Consider the following 6,175-nt stretch of genomic DNA (forward strand, 5'->3'; position numbering starts at 1 on the left):
ATTGCATGAATCACATGCTTATTGTATTTGATAAAACGCATACATGACAACCATGTCCATTGCTATTGTTGATATAAACACATGTTAAACATGTTTACTATTTTTGTATTATATTGATGCTCACATGTCATACTGCATTGCATGGGGTGGGACGCTTTGAAAGGAGGAAGTACTGGCAGTTTCAACTGCAAATACTGACCCACAAATTACTGGCAACTTTCATCTGCAAAACTGTTGTGTATCACAACTACTGATAGCATATTAACCTGCAAAAACTCGTGGTTTATCCACAACTTATACTGGCAACTATTATTTGTAAGCCCGTTGTGTATTCACAACTACTGGCAGTGTATTAACCTGTAACATTGGTGGTTTATCTACAAATTGGAGTGTCTGAGATATAAGAATTCTAGGGAATTCTTACTGTGGAGTGTAGCTGTGGGGTAGGACCTATTTATACTATTAAACTGAAATTGGTGAAAATATTGCATCATCATACATTAACATGCTTGAATGAATTGTCAATTTTTGCTATGCTATATGAATACTAATGCATGGAGAACTGTTATTATTTATGCTTGGATTACTATTTGGCATCAATTTACTTATGATGGAACTCACACTAAGCAACATAGCTCACTTCTCCTTTAGTTTTCATCCTTACAAATAACTCGCCAGGTTAGGACGCGGCACCCAGAGGGTCTCGGCTTTGCTTTTACTAAAATATTTTAGAGTTATTATTTTAATTATTTTTAAATCGTATTATCTTATTTTGAACTGTGACATGAGGTTTAGGATTATGTATTTTATTTTTCATGACACTTCATCTTAGTTTAGGATAATAAGAGATGATTATTTATAAGTTATGCATGAAACCCCGATTTTTATTTAAAAACACCCACATATCACTATTCTACTACTATATCCTAATTAAGGTTTTGAAAATTAGTTGATATTTAATTATGTTTCCTACTAAATTAAAAAACGGTTTTAAAAAGGTCTTTTTTTCAAAACTGCAATAGCTTACTAGGTCACTTCGGTGGCTAATGTAATCTTCCGAATTCAGGTTGGGGAGGTTACAAAGTAAGCTAAAGGTACATTAATTTTTTATATTTATTACTTCTCTTATTTATAAGGTTCTTAAAATTTACTAAACCATTATTTTATAGATAATTTGTTCTCGAAGCTTAGAAATTAAAATTACAGGCATTGATCTTGAATTAAAAGGAAAGTTGGACCAAATATTCACTAGATAGTTGACACTCGTCACAAAGCATGGGCACCTTCAAGTATACTCCCTAATAATTTATTTGAGGATTAAGATAATGAGACACCTTAAAAAAATGAAGAAGGAAATGCAATAGATAAAGACAACCAAACTGTAGAACTTCAACTTTGGCTTCAACAACATGTAGGGGTGTGTAAATTTCGGGTAAAACTGATTTAACTGACTGAACTGAATTAATTCGGTTAATTTGTTCTCGAAGCTTAGAAATTAAAATTACAGGCATTGATCTTGAATTAAAAGGAAAGTTGGACCAAATATTCACTAGATAGTTGACACTCGTCACAAAGCATGGGCACCTTCAAGTATACTCCCTAATAATTTATTTGAGGATTAAGATAATGAGACACCTTAAAAAAATGAAGAAGGAAATGCAATAGATAAAGACAACCAAACTGTAGAACTTCAACTTTGGCTTCAACAACATGTAGGGGTGTGTAAATTTCGGGTAAAACTGATTTAACTGACTGAACTGAATTAATTCAATTAACAACTGAATTAATTCAATTAACCGGTCGGTTAACCGAATTAATTCGATCGAGGTCGGTTAATAATTTTTTGGAAGTTCGGTTAACAATTAATTCGGTTCGAAATCAGTTAATTAACCGAATTAATTAAAAATTTATATTTTTTATATATATTTTACATATATTAAATTCAATTAATTCGGTTAATTCGGTTAATTTTTTATATGTTTTATACTTATTTTAACAAAAAAAACATAAATTTCGATTAACCGACCGAATTAACCGAAAAAGTTCAAATTGGTTAAATTTTTTGAAAAAATTTCGGTTCTGTTAACGATTAAGGGTTCAAAAAGTTTGGTTAATGCTAGTTTAGATTGGTTAACCGATTGAACACCTCTAACAACATGTTCAACAACTACATTAAAAACAAAAATCAATGTTATTACAACCAGACCGGTTGGGATATTGGCCCGAAATAGGGATGAGAATTGGTTGGGTTGCGAACCGCTGTGGAATGCAATTGGACCGCGACATGTAAACTGGATCAACCGGTAAAAAATCAGTTGAATCGACTTTTCTATTTTAGGGCCAAATTTCTTTAGCCAAATTAAAAAAGAAGCTTTCCAACCCAAATTCATTGAAAACATACCCAAACCCTTAAAAATCTAACAAACCCAATCCAAACACCTAGCCTAAAATAATTAAATAAATAATAAAGTAAAAAAAAACTAATCGATCAATTACTAGATTTGATTATAGGTTGAGTCACTCGTCTAAGCTCGAAGGCCCGCTCAAAAAGTGAGAGGGTGTGGGCAAAAAATGGTCTTGGAAAGAAATAAGTCTTGTTATCTAAATAAATCAAGCCTCGAGAAGGATTTTTCTTGTTTGAACTCAGTTTGGCTCGATCCAAATCAACAGTTTTGCTATAGTTTTGTTGTTGTTTTGTTGTCATTTTGCTACCATTTCACTATTACATTACTACTATTTTGTTGTTATTGTTCAGATATTATATAACTCTTATTTTATTGTTAATTTTGCTACTATTTTAGAGGCATTTACTTGCTAAGTTGCAAGGATCTTAGTATTATTTAACTATATAGATTATTTTTAATGTATTTTCAATTTGTTGGGAAACATTTATTTTAAATGTTTTTAGTGTATTTGATGTATTATATTTTTTAAATTTATTTTTATATAAAAAATAATCTAAAAAATTTTAATACGGGCAGGTCGAGTCGAGCTTGGTGTAACAACCCATTTTTCAGTAGTGTCAAAAATAGTAGTTTCAGGACCACAAATTCAACGAGTAAGTCCGTGATAATTAGTATTTAAATTATAAAAGTGATATATAGTTTTAAATTGAATTCTTATTTGAAGAATTTTAATTAAATGAATTAATGGTCAAGTATAAGTGATTGTTCCAAAAGTTAAGTGGTTTCAAAAAAAAAAGTATCGGGATCTCATTTTTGTAAACCGAGCTCGTAGATATTTTTATTAAATATTTACGGAGTTATTATTTAGATATGTAAAGGTTTGGTTCAAAAATTTTAATTTTTAGATAGTTAATTAATTAAAAAGGGTTAAATCGTAAAAGACGTAAAAATTAATCACTATTGGATTTGAATGATTAAATGGCTTAATTAATATAAGTGGAAGGATTAATATGGTAAATATACCATTTTTAATTAGTGGGACGGCAAGAGAGCTTTTAAATTTTGTTTTATTCATGTGTTAATGGTTAAAATAATTAAAAATAAGTAATAAAACTAAAGTAAAATAAAAGTAAATCATTATCATCTTCCTTAACAATGGTTCTCCACCGAATGTAGAAAGAAAAACTCCATGGAAATACTTCCAAGGTTCGGCCATTGAAAGGTTCTTACATGTAAGTCCGTTTTGAATTCGTTTCTCGTGTGTCTCAAGTCAGTATGTAAAATGGTTTGGCACACGGCCTGCGACACGGTCATGTGGTCTTTTTACGAATACCACACAGGCAGACACATGGGCTGGATCATGGCCGTGTGTTCAGACTTCGAATGTTCACACGGTCTGAGCTATGTTACATGGTCGTGTGACCTCTATTTCAAAAATTTTCAAGTTTTGCCAGAATTTTTTAATTTGTTTCGATTTGATCTCAGATTGTTTCTAAACTGTTTTTAGGACCTTGTAGACTCGATTTAAGGCCTATAAGTTTATTTTTTCCATTATTAGATTCAATTATTATATGATAGCATGTAATTTGTATAATTGTTTCTGTTGTGAAGTTAAATGTTCTGTTTGCTTGGTAATACCCTGTAAACCTAATCCGACAACAGAGACCGGTTAGGGGTGTTGCACTCGGATTTAGTATTTTTAATTTGGATCAAGTTTGGTAGAACTTTAGGCCCATTTTTCGAGTCAAGCTCACCTAAAATTTTGCATTGACTCGATTTAGCCCGGCTTAACGCATGATCAGGTCTATCGTGTATCTACAAAAATCAAAGTAAATCACTTAAAAATAAAACTTTTTTTATATAGAACCTAAAAATATTAATTAATTATGAAAATAGCCTAGAGGAAAAATTATATACAAAAATGACATGTTTCCTACAGTACCAGTCTACACCACTCCCTTTTTTCCTCCTAAACAAGACTTAATCATCAGTGTTTAAAAAAAAAGAAATTTTTTTGTGTCGTATGTATTTTTCAAAATACTCGCGAAAAATACGGGTATTCATTGTGGAGAAAAAAAAAGGGAAAAATATTTTTTTAGTGGGTGCCGCTAGAGTTGTCAATGGGCCGGGTCAAGTTAAGCAAAAAATTTAGGCTCATTTTCTAGGCCTAGGCCTGAACCAGCCCAAAATGGGCATGAAATTTTGCACAAGCCCGACCTAAATAAAAATGCTAAAGCCTGAGCTTGGCTCAATCCACCTGTATTAAAATTTTTTATGTTATTTTTATATAAAATAAATTTTAAAAATATAATACATTAAATACACTAAAAATATTAAAATAAATGTTTCCCAACAAATGAGAAAAAAAATTCAAAAAATGTACTTAAATAACACTAAGATAAGTGCAACTTAGCAAACAAATACCTCTAAAATAGTAGCAAAATTAATAATAAAGCAAGAGTTATACAATATTCAAACAATAACAACCAAATAGAAGCAATATAATAGCAAAATCATAGCAAAAAAATGAAAAAATAGTAAAAAATAGCAGCAATATTTTTTTTCTACAAATTCAAGCTGGGCCAAGCCCAGGCCAAAAAAAGCTTACCTGTGGCCCGACTTGTTTAAAAAAAGGGCCTTATTTTTTGTCCAAGCCCATTTTTTAGGCCTCTATTTTTACCCAAACCCTCTCACTTTTCAGAAGGGCTTTCGGGTCGAGATAGATGGCCTAACTCATGGACAACTCTAGGTGTCATCGATCTGTCAGGTGGCACTGGCCAATTGGGGAGATGTTTTGTCTTAAGCATCAGAGTGGATGTCTCCTAGAAGATAAAAGATATAGATGTGACTAACTAGACTGATAGTATATCAAATTAGACCCAAGAATAATAGATCCTGAATCCGTTTATGAATTTAGTTTGTGACGTTCAAAGTGTGACATAACTTAATCCTTAGTGGATGACAAGCTATGTATGCATGACTCGTATACTTTGATGTAAGTAAAAGTTTGAGTTCAAATAGATAAGGAACTGAAAGTTGGTGCATTGTGCATACGACTTCTATAGTATGTAGCGTCATTTAAAAAAATGGAATTCATAGCCCGAGATATGGGTAAATGATATCCTCTCATTAGCATTACATGGTTGATGAAAAGTAAACGTGGCCATAGGTCGTTCGTTTTTATGATGAATGAGTTGATTACTATTTGATAGTAATTGACATTTCATGAATATTTAATGATTACCAAAAGATAAAATAATATCATATTGGGAGAACAGATTTATCTCAAAGAGATTAAGGATATCTTATAAGGGTAATACACTTATGACAAGGTCATTAGACGAGCACTGATCAAGGTGCTTTTGTTATGGTATGCTAATGGAGAGAGTTTAGTCATTATACTATAGTGGAATGATTTTGTGACTAAATGAGTTTATAATTAATAGGCGAAAAGCTTGAACTTAATTATAAATCATTTGAGCCATAATCGCATATGTCCAATTGATTCTTCCGCTAGCTCGTTGAAACCATAAATGAATTGCATGTTAAATCAAAAGGATAGAAATGATAAATTGGAGAAATGAGAAACATTTGGAAATGAATGTAGTTTTCTCCAAAATGAAAATGACATGTAAATGAATTTATGGTTTTCGAATTAAATGAAGTTCAAAAATGGAAATAAATTATTTGGTTATAGTGAATCCATTGAAGGCAAAAATATTAAATATATTTTCTTATAGATTCTTTTACGGTAAAGTCGTCATGATTTT

The sequence above is a fragment of the Gossypium hirsutum genome, chromosome D02 (genome assembly GCF_007990345.1).
Source record: "Gossypium hirsutum isolate 1008001.06 chromosome D02, Gossypium_hirsutum_v2.1, whole genome shotgun sequence".
NCBI classification, from domain to species: domain Eukaryota; kingdom Viridiplantae; phylum Streptophyta; class Magnoliopsida; order Malvales; family Malvaceae; genus Gossypium; species Gossypium hirsutum.